The following is a 17,154-nucleotide window of genomic DNA, read 5'->3' on the forward strand; positions in this document are numbered from 1 at the left end:
CTCTGAGGCTTAGTCCCAACTTACCCTGCTCCCCCCACAGAGCAGCGCAGTGGGGAAGGGGGCAGGAATGTGCCACTAAGGTCAGGGCGAGACCTTCTTTGGCAACAGTATAATCTTAGATCAGGAATATCCAATTCCCCTTCCATCTTTCTTACTAAGATCTAATGCTATCAGCACACAAAAGGGGAAGGAAAGGTACTCAGTGTTCAGATACATTAACTTCATTTTACAGGAGAAGCCCCGGAGTTTCAGACCATGTAAATAAATACCCGACTGTTATAGCAGAGCAAGGACGAGAAACAGATTCTCTGACACATTCTAGAAATAAACATGGCTGTTCCATCTCCGTTATCAGATGTACCCGATCTGAGCCTCAGCAGGGTCCACTTTTCTAAGCAAGCAACATCACGTCTCAGGATGACAGAGCTCTCATGACCTTTATTGTTATTACTGTTATCAAGGATATCACAAAATCATGTTTCTTGGAAGCTCAGTTTGGCTTTGATTTTCTACTGGAGCAAGGATTCTGTTTTTCCTTTAATTGTTTATAGATGCAGGGATCAGCCAGCCCTTTTAAGGTGTTTCATGTTATGACTTTTTACATAGAAATAGACAGTGACTCACTGGAAGAAGACAAAAGATGAAGAATCCGAAAACACCGCTGTTAGTACTACTAGCTAAGCCTGCACCACCACAGTCTACAGTTGTGGAACCGTAAGCCTTGGAAATACTTGTTAATATGTTAGTAACCCCTCGCTTTCCACTTAACCATCATCCTGAACACATTCAGTCCTTCAGACCAACGAACACATAGACACAAGATCAATTTTCTTCTCCACTGCAAACAGGTAAAATCTCAAGGACAGAAATGCAGCTCCAGTGCTAAGGATCTGTTGGCTGCATCTTCTCTCCCGTTAAAAGACTTCACTCTAAACACCCAAAACAACTCTTAAGAGACACATTTTCCAAGCAAGCAAGCAATTGCACATCTGCTCAAAAGGTCTTTTAGATACCCATTTTTCTACACTGCGAGAATGAACACCAACTACGTTCCAAACCTTCAGCATGTTTAAATGAGACCCACCAGGAATGCGTCGCTTCTTGATAAACCATGCTCCACTTGAAACCTCTGCTCAAGCATCTACCATCTGCTTGCCAAAAGTCGCCTCAGACGGGAGGAAAGGGTATTCCCAACACAGCTCTGGGACTCTAAAACACATCCCCAGAGAGACGGAGGAATAGCTGTGCTCTGGATGGGCTATCTGATGATGGGTGTCTGGCTTCCCGGTTACTCCCGGTGGGAGAAGGCTGTCCAAATCAGCTGTCCGGCGCTGCCCCAAGCCCCCCGCCTCTGCCCTGCGGCACCACGGCCAGCGCCGGAGCCCCAGGCCCGCTTTGACGAGCCACCCCCTGCCCAAGCAAGGGGGAGGCCATCGGGGGCACGGGGGATGCTCGGCTGGGCTAGGAGCCAAGGGCTGGGCAGAGCTAAGGTTGTTCTGGTCTCGGTCAGTCCAAGCGCTTCCGTGTGAAGCGCGGGCTAACAAATCGAATGTTATAGGGAACGCCAAGACGGTTTGTGTCGTCTTAAAACTTCATTTCCATTTTCCGTACGTCACGGAGTTTCCCGGATTTGCTTTAAGCTGTTTGCCTGCATCTGCTTTAAGTCAGTTTCAACTTAACAGTACTAAAGCGTGTGGTAAAGGTTGAGCTGGATGTCATAGGCCTGAAATATTTACGGGCTTTGTATTTATTACAGATCCTAGGCCTCCTATACATATGTGCCAGCATCTCCCTTTAATGCGAAACATTATCAACATTCAGACAGGAGAGTTTATACCTACCTCAAGTTAATAAATCAAAACTATCACATTAAGTTATAGGTTTCTTTATGGTTTAATGGGGTTTTCAAATATCATGCAAGGAAGACAAATTTCATAATGCTCAGTTGGGGAGTTTATCTACTAAAATAGAGTCACTAAACACCACGTTATAAAGAAGTCATTTTTAAATGCAGTTGGCCATAAATTAAACAACACGATTACTGGGAAGTTCTAAGAGTTTGGTGAGAATAGTCAGCATCGCGCTTACGTAAATAGATTTAAGCTTGTATTTATATGCCAGTGTGATTCTCAAAAACATGCAGTTATGATGTCTTCATCCCGTAAGTAAATTCGAAGTTAGCTCTGGGGCAAGTTAAAAAGAGAAAGCAAAATTAGCCTTTAGAATTGAAAGTCACTTTCACCACTATATTTTTATACTCTTTGTCTACATTTTGGGCTGTAATTTCATATTAGAAGATACCGCCTGCGAAAAGCAAGCTTCAGCATAGTACTTTGTCCTTCCTAAGCCCATCCTGCTGCTCATTCCCTGGAGAGCTCTCTCATGCATTCTCTTCGCTATTCTTGCAGTCAAAGCTCAGCAAGCAAGCAGAAACTTGGGCAGAAGATTTTTCCTGCGTGCAGCTTACACTGCAGAAATGCCTGCAGTAACCTTCGCAATGACCCTCATATGCGCCTAGGCATAGCAGAGTTAGATTCCCAGCTATGTTATTTCTATTCACACTTTCCTAAGTGTTTACTAACTTGGGAGAGCAAGGCCAGCACTGGCAGAAGTAGAGGAATGCCTGTTCTGGGTAGCCACCAGGTCTGCAGACACCTGCCTGGCAACAATCCCTGTCCTGCATGGCTGGCATCACACCCCTTTCCGTACTCGGGTTTAGCATGTTACTTGTCTGTGCATCAGCTCTTCCCACCCAGTGTCTCCGGGCAGCTGCCAGTGGATCTTCCCAGCCACGAGGCAGATTGCTCTGCTGCTGGGATGACTATCTAATGATAGGCACTCGCGGTTGGCAAGCCGTTGGAATCCCACAACAGAACTATAATAAGCACAGGGCATGACTAAACCTGAAGCGGTGTCTACTTTTCCAGTGGCATCATGCCATAACCCATATGTGATCAAGAATTTAAAAAAAATGTGACCCACATCCTCTTTCAATTCCTTACCCCTCTACCAGCAGCATCTCGTCACCCACACAGCTCCCTCTAGCCAGCGATCCAAGTGGCTTTGGGAAGCCGTATTGTACGGCACAGATACCCTCCCTGCCGGGACAGGGAGACAGAAGTGCGTGGCCCATGACCAGCATATCATGATGCACTCTGGCTGGGAAAGGAAAGGAGCAGGGCAAGGAAAGCAGGTTTACTTTCTCAGTGTTATCTTTCGTGAACTAAACGTGAGACAACTTGAAATTCTGTCACTAGAAACTACAGTGAGCTCATTGCTATATAGTTGATCTCGCCCTAACGTGAAATCAGCATTTCTGCTTGGCTGAGTGGTGTTTTTATTATCCCACTGCCACTCTGAACACACTGTCTTTCAAACTTGTTCCCACAGCAACTTTAAGGCACTCTCTCTTGTAGTGAGACATACTGGCTTTATTTGCAAGGTCACAGAAGGCATAGTGACAAGAACACACGTAGCCAAAGTTTCTCATCTGAGAACGGAGAAAACAAAACTAGTCAACAACTAACAGAACAATACTGCTTATACCACTACGCAGTGCTCTCTTGCAGAGAAATAAGCCAAGTTTTGTCCGAACACCACCAAGCAGGCAAAATAGCTGGCAGCACACTCTAAAAAGCATAAAGAGAGTGACACCTTCCACCATCTAATCGTTTACTTTCAGCTGTATCATCAGCCCTCTGGCTACCGCTAGCTCCTAATAACTTTCCTAAATCTTTGCACAGACATGAACAAGGAAAGCTTCAAGTAGTCAGTCAGGAATTTTTAATGAGGAATGCCAGGACTGTGAGCTGAAAAGGCAGAGTTAGCTCTTCCCTGAATGCCAGGGGGCAAAACAGCCACATGTGACATCCTCGACAGCTTCTGCGGAGAAAACAAAGCGCTGGAAGCATAACTGCATCTTAAGCACTCCATCTCGGGCCATGAGCTAGCCCCAAATTCCTGCAGTAAACGCTTAACCCTCTGTCTTCTCAGCTTTCACAAACACTCTTTGTATTCAAGTAATTTGCAAATAGTTAGCCCAAACTGGTGGACAACAACAACAACAAAAAGAGAGGCGGCAAGCCGGTCCTTAAACCAATGCATTCTGCAACTTAATTTTACAATCCAGAGGTCACAACAGTCAGTACCCTAAAACTTTGCACAAAGTGGTGATGAAACAGGCATATGCACATACGTAGGCATATATACACAGATAAATACTCTTTTTATAAGAACAGCAACAAAACAAAGGAAGAAATCATTCCTTTCTGAAGTCACACACAGTTTATTAAAACTGGATTTTGGAAGCAGCCCAGTTCTAATCTTTTCCTCTGAAAGAACTCCATGCCTTAAACATATACAGTATGTCATAAACACTATTTCAGTTTTCCTTTTAACTCGTAACCAGGCAGGCAACTAGCAATGGCCCTATTTAAACACATGGTAAAGGGCAGATAAAATGACATAAAATGGCCTCTTCAAGGAAGCCCAAAGGTCAAATCAAACAATACACTTAATTTGCTGTTTTGGTTTTTTTTTAAACATCAATAGGTTTTGAAGAAGTGCCTTCCCCTTCTTTACTTCGAGAAAGAAAAAAAGACAGACCCTTTAAGCCATCTCAGATTGTGCGCCTGAAAGCAATGGTATTCAAAAGCGCTAATCATATTAAAAAACCCCTCTTCACCAACACCTTTGTCACAACACTAGAGCAAACTAAATTTTGAAAACTTTCTGCTAAAAAGCACTTTCCTTCAGGACACAGCTTCAAACCATCACCTAGAGCCAAATATAATCGCATGGTCTTCTTACTTTGAACCCTCTGTGCAATCCCTGATCCTAACAGTATTTGCCTCAGCAGATCTGAGGCTCCAACTTTGCAATTCTGCTCCTCCAGGCCAACAATGGGAATGAAGTCGGACCATGCAAGTCTTCACAGAGCACCGTACCACGTTTCTCTGAAATTCTTGTTTTGACCTCAGTAACGACTTAAGGCTGTACATACATGTAGCTTTTCTTCTGGACTTATTACTGCTTACCTCTGGAAAAGTCTGTGTGTAGACTCCCTCCTACGGTGCACAGATACACATGCTCACTCGTGTTCTCTGGGATAAACTGTCTTCCTAAAACAACTTCTGATTTCGCCTTCCTTTTTAACTCTTCACTGCTCTTTTGATTTTCAGGTCACAAGCTTATTTGAAATAAAATTTACAACATAGTGAAAGCTCAAAGACATTGGTTTAGACCAAATCCTTACCTACTACCTTTCAGACTTGGGTTTTTTATCCAGACTGGTGGTGGTGTTTACTTGTTTGCTGTTAGAACGTTTGCTTGTTAGAACGGTGGTTCTATAGCCATTATGAATATGGTCTCCCAAATGCTCACAACTAGCCACACTACTTCAACTTTCCCTTCTTGACCAGGAGGCATACGTTTCTCATAAAATGATATAACGTTATTACATATCACCACCATGCTCGTCAGTCTTGAATCCCAGACCCTTACCTTTTCAAAAACCTAGTTTTCTAGTGGAATTCTTTAACAGTACAAGTCATGCCTTGTAAGTAACCAGTGTTCTTGCTGGCAAACCACAAGACAACAGCACCATCCAGCGGCCCCTTCGTCAGCCAATGCTTTCAAGAGCTATGAATTAATTCTGAGTACCTCTCCAAAGCGGTATGCACCTTGTGAGGCTTTCCCAAAACCAGCAAGGTACTTAAACTCCCTCAGTTTCAATCACGCAGGTTATTTCCCCGAGAAAGTGGGACTTAAAGGTGATAAATGCCAACAACACATTTCTGAAATTTTAGGAGTCTCTTGTTTTCAGACAGCATTGACTTTGCTTTCCACAGATACCCCTTGCACATTCTCCTGTGGCCGAGGCCTTCAAACCATTACTTAATACAGGTCAGTCTAACAAAAAGTTGCTATATCTAAGAGCTGGCACACTTCCTCAGCAGTCTCCAAGCACGAGTTTTGAAGAGAGAACCGCATATGGGTCTGTGACAGTGGTGTTTCATGGTCTTTGAGAAAAATTCCAAGAATAATCAGGCAATGTAGTCAAATGCTTGTGAGCCACCTGCAATTGGTAGTGGGGCTGCGTATAAATATGACCCATTATTAAATAACATAAACAAAAAGTTGTGGAGAAAAAGACTATCATTTAAGTGAAGCTATGTGTTAATAGTTGTTTATATTAAAAAACAAATCATGCAACATCAGGCATCTCCTCATATTGCACGGTTTCACAGCTGCAAGTTTTACAGAATCCAGCGCTGACTGACAAAGAACCTAAGCCCATGTTAAAATGTACATTCATAACAACTAGAAACTAAGTTAAGAAAACAACAAACCAGACAGCTTCCAACAGTTCTGACTGAGGTGTCAGCCACTCCCTTCATCACTGAAGACCACTGGTCTGAAACCTGTTGGTGACCAACAGAACTTCCACATTGGTCAAGAGCTAAATGGCATCTCAAATACAGAATTTTCCGATCTGCTGGTCCCAGAGTGCTTCAGACCACAAAAGATCTTAACCGCTCTCATCTCAAGACAGAGAGAAACACACTAATTTTCAGATGACACTCCTAATGTCTGTGGTATAAACTGTTCCTTTTTTAGTGTGGGACAGTATTATCCTTTGAGATCAGTCTTTTTTGGGCATCTATTCAATTGCTTGGCAGCTGGGATGAAAAATCTAAGGAGTCTGTATCCAAGCTCCGGTCATTCATCAGCTCTTTGGATCGCACCTAGCATTACAGCACTTCTTAGCTGTTACCTGAAACCATAGTAGGAAGGGAAGTTTTAAACAGCAACAAGGCTTTTGGAGCTATCACTGTTTCTACCTCACTACATGGTCTCAGGAGACCACCTACACTTAAGTAGAACCAGTCTGCTTCTGGGACTTTTTTGTTCCAAAGCTTGGACTCCATCAGTGGGACATGTCCTTTCTCTGAGAGGCAAGTTTCATTTGAGGTCATCCAGTCCTCTCCGTGGTGAACCCACACAATGTTTTTGCGAAATAGTAATTCCAGCTTGCTTATGCTGCTCTACTTTCTACAATTTACCTCGGACAACGGGTTATCTCTCGGATCTTTTCATGGGTGATGTAACAACATGTTGAAGGAGGATCACTGTTAAGACTAAATTCCTCCCAGGTGCCTTATAATTATAAGGCAACAGTCACAGGGCTATAGCAATAAAAGAAGAGAGGTTAGCTTTAGTTAGTTGAGCCAAAAAAACCAACTAAAAAAGAAAAGAAAAAAACCCCCACATGGCAGGTGTATAAAAAGCAGGAATAAACACTGTACACCCTTGTTATGGAAAAAACTGGCATGATCTCATCTCAAAAGGGATTTAGGTGCTTAATTGCCTCTGCAACCAATTCAAACACTCAAAATTCCTGAGTCTGTGAAGGTAAGTGCAGATTTAATAATAAAATGTTCTTTTACCAACAAGAAAGACTGTTTTAAAAGTCAACTGTAATTAAATGCTGACAGGTGTCTGAGCTAGAACCTTTTGTACCAGTAGCACGGACACAGTGTCCCGGTGTTAACACTACATGTTTCACTCTGCAGGGACCAGTTTTCCTTTTCATCTCTGGCATTACTCAGGCATGGAACAATCTGAAAGTCTAACCCCACTTTCCTTGGGGTTCACAGGACCGCAGAGGTTCTTCCCACAAGATATTTTCCCACCAGCCTACAACCCAGGGCACGCTTGCTCAGCCCACAGCCAAATCCCAAATGCATTGGAGGATGTCTGTTTACCTTGACACTAGAGAACCAGTTTATGTGTTTTTCCTCTCTTCCTGTCATACAACCACAAGCTGGAAGTACCCAACCAAAATATTGTCATGTGTACAGCTGAAGCATCCATTCATTGTGGATTGGTCAGAAAGAAATGACCACAGCTGTCACTGTGGTCTCCCCTCCGTTACCTTTGATGCATTCCTGCTCTTTCTTTGTACTTCTGGAATAAGTCACCTTTCAGCTTTACAACAGCATACGCTGGAGGATTGCAAGAGTCTCAGATACTGCCAGCCGTACCAGGAGCTGTACAGGTGCCTATGACAAATAAAAGAGATTATTTATCTTGTGCCCAGAGGTCTCTGAAAGGGCCCATGGCCAAACTGCAGCAAAAAAAGGACTGTTAGTTGCCAGGTGAAACAGTCAGTAGCCTGGCTGAGCCAGGCTTCAGCTGAAAACTCTTCTCAATTAGCTGCACAGGCCCTGTGGCTCTGCTGAAGGCACATTCCCATCAGGACACCAGACCAGCTTATTATCACAGAGCAACAAGAAGATTTCTTTCCTCTCTGTGGCCAAGACAAGCAACTGTGGGACTTGATGAAGGCAGTTAGATCATTATTGTATCACAAGCACTGGGCTTCTGCTCCTACCTATCCTTGCTTATACAGCAAACACCACGCACACACCCCCTTTCTTAACAAGTAGGAAAGGGGAGGACTCTCAAGGAGATAGATGAAATCAGGTGGTTTGTGCTGCTATAACTTCAAGAATGACCAGGGAGACCAAGGCTATTCTGGCCATCATCAAAGCACCAGATTAGCCAGCCTATTCCTAAAGCACACTCACTGGAGAAAGAAGAAAGTAAAAGCAAAAGACAAGTCCTAACGCCGCAGTAGCCTATTGGAACAACACAAACCCACTGCAACACGTGCACGCACCCAAAACTGCTTAGCCTGTGGCCAAATCTAGGAAATCCAGAAGCTGAGCCCCAAGGACAATTCCCAGAAGGATCAGCACATCAGTATGGGAATGATTTTCAGGAGTAAGCCTCCTTCCACCTAGAGCACACTCTGACAGCCCTACCTCACACATCCAGCTCTCCAAGGCTACAGAGAGCAAGAGCATCCTCACCAAACAAGATCTGGCTGTAAAGCCAAGTTTGCTGAATCTCTCAAACGCTTGCTTAAGGACTGACCACCCATCAAAACTAAGAGCTATCTGCTAGCTTAGGAGTTAGTGCTGGGCTTCCCAATCTCACTGCCTTAGTCAAGGTCCCTCTCCTAAGGCTGAGCTTCCCTACTCCTGCCTGCCACGTACAACACCTGGGCAGGCTGCCTGGTAAGCTCCAGGTACCTTGCCTTCTCTCCTGTTTTCTGTTCTATGCGTGAAGCCTTACAGCATACAGAACAGGGGAAAACAGGGGGACGTGAGCATTCAACCATTATTGCAGAGTGCCCTCTTTGAACCAAAAAGATAGCACACATCACTGTAAGTCACCAAAGAATAAGAATGGAAAGTGTATGGCAGCACTACCATGGAAACTAGCAGCAAACAGTCTGGCATTCAAAAAAACACAAGATTTATGTCTTAGGTTAGGACTGACCGAACAGGAACATGCAGATCCGGCCTCCTTTGCTTGGAGCAACACAGATCCAGAGCTCGATAATCTATTCACATAGCAAGTGAATGAAGACATTTGTAGCCCAAACAGGACTGCAGGGCAGTTGCAAAGGGCCCAGGGCAGAACTGACACCCTCCACAGTTGGTGCAGTTCATGTTCATGCAATACACTGAGCACTTTTGAGGCTTTCAACTCGGGGGGCCTGGGGTAAACAGCTTAGCTTGCTTTCCATTTTTCCTTTTCGCCTTGGGATACCTCAGACTCAGTTTGGTAAACTCCAAAGCTCTAAACAACCCCAGAAAGACTCTTTACTTCAGTCACCTCTTGTTGCATTGGCCTGGGTATACAGCCATGCTTTTGCTACTATGCTGGGTACCCTAAGTACCTCCATTCCGAATCGGTAAGGTGAAACCGTCTCAACATAACAGCTTTTTTTCTCACCAGAGTGCTGGTAGAGCACAAGGGTATATCTGACTCTCAGGCTAACTGTGCATGTATCGATAGCATTGTAGAAAAGTCAGGGTAGCTCGCTGCCTCAGCAGGAAAGAGGTGGAACAGAGAGCAGACGTGGACAATGACACCCACTGGTCTCAGTCATCTGGGACGGACACGAGCTGGCCAGATTTTTATACAGAAAATATTCAGAGAATCTTCCTACATAAGGAAACCAAAACCCAGACCCCATGTACTAAGAGATTACAGGAAAGGCAACCATGAGACAGCAAAAACTGAAACCATAATTAGCTGTTAGGATTACTGAGTAGTAACTATGTTGTGTGGTTACAGAGCAATAATCCATGTTTGGAATCCCTGACTGACTACAAATTCTGGCTAGATGCTGCAGGCACATTTTTTCATAAACGCTACAATACCTAGAATCTCCTTCTAAAGCCCATGCAGACGGTGGCAATATCTGTCAGGGGCTTAACAGGCACCGCTGGCAGGAAGCATTTCTGAAAGCCCTGACAACTTCACCTTATGTGCTCACACAGAAGCTATGCTCCTTTGCAAATCCAAGCAACGCTGAGAAAACAGACCGGCAGTTTACACAGAGAGGCGTCAAGCGAGTTAGGTGACATCCCCCGATGACCAAGTGGCACAGGATTAAGCGCAATCACGCACAATCCTCGAGTACAAGTAAAGAATGATCCCGGACTATGCTAGGTTAGGTGGAGTCAGAGACAGAAATGAAATGAAGCATGTTAATGCAGGCTGCATTTTTCTTCTAAGACAGATAAGAAGAGTGCTAGAGGGCTCTCAGCAGGGAAAGAATATGGTTGGCTTTGAAAAGTTGTGAAATCTTTGCCTATTTCCAACCAGCTGCCTCAGTGATGGGAAAGAATGAGTAATTGTTCCTGGACTGGGAGGAAAAAATAATCAGCTTTCCCAAATCATTATGGAAAACAAACCCAACAATAAGTCACATAAAAACATGAGCTGCCCAACAAACCTCAAATGACATGGTAAACTTGATGAGAATCTAGTGGAAGAAGGAAGCCCTTTTTGCTACTGTCTAGCTGGTACCCAAACATCTAGTAGAGTTGATGGGGAGTTAACCCAAGTCATGATTACACCATTTTATCTGTGCCAAGTCAAAGGAAGAAAAATCTTCTGCGAGGAAGGGTTCAGTAAGTCTCTTGGCAGAGTCCCCACTTGAGACCACCAAATATAACCCCTTCGATCCCAGAAGGCCAAATTCCATTAAGATGTCAAGCAAAGCCAACAAGTCACGCAAAACGAAGAAAATGCTGAAGGATTCCGGAGGATGGAGTTGCAGAAGAAGATTACAAAAGCTGCCGGGTGCCTTCATAACGAAGACGACAAGGAAAATTTGAACTTCTCAACAGATACAACTCTGCACAAAAAGTAAATTCTGGGCTGCAAGCGTATGAGAAACTAGTTCACTCGAGCTGATCTATGATCAGGCCGAAATCCTACTAGTGACTGTTTCGATGGAGCCTGTTCTATCAAAGGAAATGCGCAGTTCAGCAAAGCTACTTTTAAGTTCTTCAACAGCCTTTTAATGACTCTCTACTGCCTCTGAACTTGTTCTTTCAGCCACTCAAAAGACATTTATCTAACTCACACAGTGTATGGCTTTAAACAAACAAATAGATGAACACCAATAAACAATTTAATTAGAATATTGCTGCAAATCACTGGAGATGGGAGTTGTGGAACGTTATGCCAGGGGCAATGACCACACTGCTGTGGTAAGCAATTTGTAATAGTAGTTAGGGCAAGAGAAGAAATCAGAAATGGGGCTGGGGGGGAGATTTTCACTAGGCTCTAGAAAGACTCCCTGCTCTACATGAATTATAATAAAATCCATTAATTACAAGGAAGTCATAATGCCCTTTTTCTTTTCTTAGGTAACATCTAAACATACCAAATTCCTTAGCGACAGAAGAAAAGCAAAGAGCTCTAGGGTGAAATAGATCTCTAAATACTATAGCAATGCATATTTCAGAAACAAAGGCAATTTTTCTCCCCATTATTTATATTTGCGGTATATTTTTCATCTGAGTATCTCAACAAGACTGTTTTTACATTCCTAAAGTAATTTTTTTCAAAAGCAGTAAGAGTCAGCCCTGTTGTGCCCCTCGTGATGTCACTTCTGCTGGAGCGGAACCTGCCTGAGGGTGGGAGAAATCAACTTTCTCACAAAACATAAGTTTAGACACATGCTTTCTTCAAGAAGCTGTGCTGTATGTTAAACATCTCATTTCTCCATCTCCCATGAGTGACTTTTAAAAACTGAATACACTTATTGTCAAACCCATCAGAATTAAAATACCGAGAAGGTGCGGGGGGGGAGAAGAGAAAAAACGCACAACTCCTATCCAAAGCACAAGTACTTCAATTTGTACAAGTGTCAGAGCAAGCCACCACTCTAACCCCTTTCATTAAACATTTACAGAGAGCTCATCTGCATATCTCAATCTCAAGCAAACAAACCGAAGTTTGGAGTCAGATGTTTTTAGCTGGATTAGAGATCACTTTCCCTCTCACGCCAGCAAATTAAAGATGTGAAACAGAGTTAAGAGAGGCTCAAAAACACTGTCAGGTTTGGGACCAAAAATTACTCTTTTCCAAGTCCTTTCTGAGCATGTTCTCCTAACTGGGAGATGCTATTAAAAAAAAAAACCCACCACCACCGCACACTAACTTGACAGGCTCCTCTTTGACAATATGCCACATGCCAGGAAAAAACAAACCCTCATTCTCTTACAACATGTGCTTAACTAAGACCTAGTTCAAATAAATAGCTTTGCCCAGACCTTTACACTGAGGCCAGGTCTATGCTGTGAGCTAACTGTCAATACAGCTACACCTTGCTTTATGCCAGCAAAGGGCTTGTAGGGTGAATACAGCCTTTCCTGGTGACAATGCACTCTTGCTACAAGAACTTACTCCAGGTTTCCCAGGCAAAACCTGCACCGACAGAAAGATCTTTTTAACCAAAATAATTCTGGCAGCAGAAGACACAAGGCAAAATAGCCTGCCAGACTTGTAATGACCGTCTTCATTCTTTAACCTATGTTTATTTGGCAGAGAAAAATTATCAGTAGACCTGCTTTAAAGCAACTCTTACTCACTAACTCTATCAGGGTGTATAATGCCTGACCCTGCTACCACCGCTGGAGCATCTAGCCCCTTAAAAACTGCTTCTTCATACTGACATTACCCTCTAGTGGCAGCATTGTCCTATCCTCTCCAGTGTCTAGATATGGAACTGATATGGCAGAGCATGACAAACTTCATCATCACTGTAGGCCTATAGCAAGTCTCATTAGCCCCATCGGCCATTATCTTCAAGGAGCAAAACACCAAACACTCACCTTGGTAAGTTGCCCAGGGCACACAAACCTTCTACACAGGCAGAGAGAGAGAGACAGAGAGAAAATGAAGGATATTCAAATTCCTCAAGGGACTCGCCCTCCCATTTAATTTTCTTTCTCCCATTGTTGCTCCCACAATTGTCTAGCACGCGGGAGCCAGAACAGAGGTTTTGCTGTGTCACTGGCAAGGCAGGAACTCAGCACCCACCTGCTCTCTGAATGTCGAAGCTTTGGCAACAGCTCAAGGTAAGAAAGGTTAGCGGCATAGATCATTCTAGCTGTAGCAGTACCAGGATTACCTTAAATTGCACTCTGTCCCTGTTTCTTTCTATGAAGTACAGCTTGTAAACTTGATATATTGTAAAAGCTCTTCAAGTACGTCTTTAAGTGGCACTTTCCACTTATTTGTACAGTTGTCTTCCACAGAAGAGGTTAATTTTTATCCTTCAATTCTTTAGAAACAACAAAAAACCTTCACTGCTGAACAGACCTTTCAGCATTGTACTTCCAAACCTGGAAGTAAAATTCCATCAAACAATTTCCTTCTAACATCCATAAACCTACTTGGTCTAGTCTCTGCTCGACTCATTCACTCAGCGCGTTACGTGACATGTTGTGCTTTATTCGGGTCACTGCCTATTCCCACCCCTCGCTCAGTCGTTTCAGTAAGGAACGCAGTATAGTCCAAAGCAATAGTTCAAGTCCAAAACAGATTTTGTTCCCATCTCCGAAGTCCAAGGTCACACAGGAAATGGACAAACCACTCCACACTCTGTCTCAACTTAGTCCTTTCTAAAAAGGGGGGTAATACTCCTTCTATTTGTCAGGTACTGTCACATTAGCAGATGGCAGTCATAGTAACTCCTTAATTTAGGTTTCAAAAAAACCTGACGTAGGTTTCAACACCATTTTTTGAGCTCAGCTTTGTTACTGTAATAAAATATCAGACTCCTTTTACAAATATATGAAACATCTCCTAACTAGTATAATGCACGTTTCATTGGTCATCTATGTAGGTAGCATGTAGATGATACAGTTGGCTTACTCGGACTGTACCATTTCAGTGTTCCTTAGAACACCTTTGGGGCATTAAAATAAGACATTCCTAAAGTAATTACTTGCCCTATTTCTGGTTTAAGGGTCATATAATTTTCCACACACACACACACACACACAGTAAAAATATCTACTAATTCCATTACTTCCGACACAATTAGCTCCTCCCCCAGAAAACACCAAACTAGTTGTAACTGTCTGCAACACTAACTCCAAGCTGTAAGGCTGCAGACTCCTCAGGACAAGGGCCAAAGCATTTGCAAAAGGTAACAGAGAAAGCAAGCCTTCTCTCAGGAAGCTGACATTGGTTCATAAAAGCGTATTGCACCTGTAAAGGTGGTCTAAACCAGCGCTAAGAACTCCTAGTTCTCAAGTTCCAAATCTGCCAGCCATCATCGGCCTCTCAAAAAAGCTAAGAACCTTCATTTTGGCCACCGAAGGACAAAAATACTACCATCCTGTGGACGCGATTCTCCTCTCTCATCACTTGTGTGAAGCAGAAGCAAGTTGATGAAATGCTGCTTTTTGGCGAAAACAATGTCCACATCGTACACTGCTGCTAAAGCAGAAAGAGTGTTTGTTTTACTGCTGACAGCATAGCTCCGCTAGCCCCAACCGGTGTGTGCAAGTCACTTGAGTCTTATTTCCTAAGACTCTCGGTGGATTTTGCATGCTACAGAGATCTTAATGGATTCCATGCAGCAATAGCCGACTTCAAAGCTAGCCTACAAATACCTCAATCTCACCCTGGATTACAGCATAGCTATTTCCTGTAAGGACAGAAAGCCTCTCCATCTCTATTTATGACCTCTGTTTCTTGGTTTGATTTCTGTGAAACTATTTTGAAATGAAGCTTCCAATAATGAACATGAGCCAAAGATTTAGTCCAGAGCATCTCATTCTCTCTCATATCCTGCCAGACAAATGAAACTGTTAAAGTCATATCAGTAAGAAGAGAATCAGCTCTACTATCTGAGTATCTCCCTTTCCAACATCTGTCTGCCTCTCCAGCTTGTGGATCGAACTGGAGCGCTTTTAGCAGGATTGTCCCTGGACCATTTGTCAGTCTCTGTGACACCAGTAAACAACTTGTCTCTCTAAGTCTGCAGATTTTAAACAGAAATCAATACATGAAATACCTGCACAGTTGTAGGCTACAGCCTAGCACAATTAAGGCTGTACCTTAGAGAGTACATGGGATTTGCTGAATACCGTGGAGATAGTCTCGATTTACGGTGTGTCAGGACAAAATCGGATCAATCACAAAATATTCTAAACCTAGGATGTTTCTTATGTTAGCTCATTGAACTTCAGCCTTAGCTGGACTCATTTTCTGATTTATCCTTAGTGATAGCCAATACTGCAGACTAAAGGCTTTATTTGCCTCTCACTTGCACTCAGCTTTCTCTCACTGCATTCTTCCTGTTAAATGGTTACCAGCCTTTATATTACCCACCCTGCTTCTGCTGCACCAAAACGCTTTACACTAGAAGTTATTCTTCAGTGCATACATTCTTCGTCTTTCCCCTTTTTGTGAGCGTGCAGGTATTCTCATCAACCACATATCAGCAGCAAACATCTCCTGGTCACTAGTTTACCTGAGTAAAGACTGACAGCACCTCACCATTGTCATCTGAAACCCCTGCTACCAGGGCTGACTACACTGCCTTTTGAAGCAGTTTCTCATCCTCCAGGGGTCTTGAATTTGTAGTCTGCCTCCATTGCCACAGACAAAAGATTGCAGAAATCACATTAGTAGAACTTTTAAGTGCAGTCTCCTTTTTCCATATCATTTGACAACTCCCATGAAAGTATCTCCACCTTTTACATCTCACAGATGCACAGTTTTCGCACCATCAAGCAACACTTACAGAGACCACATCCCGGCTCCTGCTAGCGATACATCTTATTCAGGTAAAAAGATGCACTCTACTCATTTGTTGTCTGTTTACACCTTCCTTTTCATTTCAGGTATATCTATGCATTAATTATGTCCAGATTCGTAACAAAATTTCTTTCCCTTAACCTCTGTCTCAACTCCCTCTCTTTAAAAAACAGTCACTAACATCTTCCCTCTAGCTCTTTCCATCTTCCCCAACCATTATATAGCAGTTAAAAGGTTAAAAATACAGAACAAATCTTAAGGCACTCCTTGCTATCAGCAGTACAGGTGCTACCAATGAGTCATGCTCAGAAAAGCAACCTGTCCAAGACAACATACTGTCAGCAACAGTCACAACTAGAACCAAGGACTTTCAAATACTAACACTTTTGTTATTATTTCAAATTAAAGCTAATTTTACAAACAGCACCCAGTCCCCTTAAAAAAAACAACAACAAAAAACCCTAAAACCAAGCTACATACAGTCATAATAGCTATTGTTTAACCAGTACTGTGATCTTGCAACTGTTAACACAGGTCAGAGACAGCACTGAAAAACAAAGGTGAAAGTTGCATTGGGGGTTACCCCAGCTTCCAAACTGATGGTGTTCATGAAGAAACCGGCAGGGCAGATGCCCAAAATCAAAAGCACAGTATTTTCTTCTGTGTGCACAAACCTAGGAAACCACACTGCAGCTGAGGTCTTCTGGTAAATAAGGAAAGCTGACTGCATTTTATACAGAGTCCTAGCACGTTATTCAGTGTATAATAGACAAAATACACTGGCAGCTCATCAAGTTAATGGGATTCACAACAACTGACTTCAACAAACACAGCAGAAAGGCAGGCTGTTAGGAAAAATCTTGGTAGTAACATTAGCTGCTAGGCTTTCTTGCCTAGAAATCCATACACCAAGTTGGTCACGGGAGATAAAATCAAAGAAATAAAGCTGCCTTCTACCTCAAATAAAAGGGGGGGGGGGGGGGGGGGGGAGGCGTCACCAGCCAC

This window comes from Haliaeetus leucocephalus, unplaced genomic scaffold, assembly GCF_000737465.1.
Source record: "Haliaeetus leucocephalus isolate CR32 unplaced genomic scaffold, Haliaeetus_leucocephalus-4.0 Scaffold484, whole genome shotgun sequence".
Classification (NCBI taxonomy): domain Eukaryota; kingdom Metazoa; phylum Chordata; class Aves; order Accipitriformes; family Accipitridae; genus Haliaeetus; species Haliaeetus leucocephalus.